Source organism: Poecilia formosa, unplaced genomic scaffold (genome assembly GCF_000485575.1).
Source record: "Poecilia formosa unplaced genomic scaffold, Poecilia_formosa-5.1.2 Scaffold532, whole genome shotgun sequence".
Lineage (NCBI taxonomy): Eukaryota > Metazoa > Chordata > Actinopteri > Cyprinodontiformes > Poeciliidae > Poecilia > Poecilia formosa.
Genome location: NW_006800471.1, coordinates 263,205 through 264,669, shown reverse-complemented (window position 1 = coordinate 264,669; position 1,465 = coordinate 263,205).

Here is a 1,465-nt window from a genome sequence, read left to right as displayed (position 1 = left end):
CATTTTCTTTATAACATCTGATTTTTTTTTTTCTTTCGAAAATTTTTTATTGTTACTTAGGACAATTTATGACATCACACATTTATACAGAAATTTCTCTTTTCACATAAACAGATAAAATACAAATTGTCACATCATTTCCAACTAAAAGAAGAAAAGAACAATGATGTTAAAAACCAAGCTCTGTATGTTAAAAGTTGAGCAGGACCGGGGTGACTCCTTACTAAGTTCTGAGCTGTCCCGTCCCTCCAAACAGCGCTTGGTGCTCAGAGGAGAAACCCCCACTGCTGCTCCTTCCCTCCTGCCTCACCCGGAGAGCCAGGCTGCCGCTGCTGGGACCTCTGTCCATGGAGGCGCAGGCGATTCTTCTTTGTGGCTGTGTCCTTGGCGCGCCACCTGCAGCTCTGATGGTTTCTCTTCTTGCTGCTGCCATTCGGATCACAGCCACGGGGGGCATCTGCCTGCGCCTGCTTACCAACAAGTTTCTGGAGGTCCATATGGCGTCTTTGATGGTGGTGAGAGTGAGCCACATCTCTGAAGTCCTTCTTCACTATTTTCTGGTGGCTCACCCCGTACAGCACTAGCTGTGTGTTGAGGACCTCCCTTGCTGGTAAGTATGGGAATTGCAAGGAGCCAGCTTTGCCCACAGCAGGTGCCTCACCGACTCCGGCGCGCCACAACCGGGTCAGGGGCAGATGGACGTCGCTGACATGCCGCGGGAGTGCATAACGGCTCTGACCGGGAGGATCTCATGAGCCACCATCCATGACAGGTCGTGGAGTCTGTTCGGAAGGAGGGGATGGCCCACATTGCGCCAAACTGTTGTGGCGTCTCCGAACACTGGAGTCACTGGTTCCCAGTCCTGCACAAGAGAAATAAGAAAACGATGGTTAGTTAAAATCCTGATCTCCTCTCCTTCCAGTTTAAAATGCTTTAAAAATTTCTGTATAAAAGCGTATGCTGGTGGGAGGTTAAAAGCTGCTGGTTTTCTAAAACCACTCTAAAAGTTTCAGTTTTCTTAGGTATGACCAGGGGTGAAAGTAAGGGGGTACGGTCGGGTACTGCATACCCCTAAAAGATTCAGTGGGGGCAGTGGAAGGAACTTCAGGGTGAAGGACCGACGCATCAACCACTGCTGTGTTCATGAGGGGCTTATTAATGATCATAAAATAAATATCAAGCCTGAAAACCTGATATTGTAACGGACTGAATGTTATGTTTTTAATGTAATCTCTGGTCGGCTTGTGGAGTGCAGGAGGTTGCCATGGCAACGGGTATGCTTAAATGACAGAGAGAGACGGAGAGTAAAAAGGTGCCAGTGGTTTAGAGTTGATCACCTGTTCAGGTTGTTTTACCTTTATTTACCTTTGCTGTGGCTCGTCACAGCCGCTGTAGTTTCTGAAACACGGTAAATATGTTTCATTAAGTATCTAACAAACAAATGGCTTCTACCGCCATTTGTTAG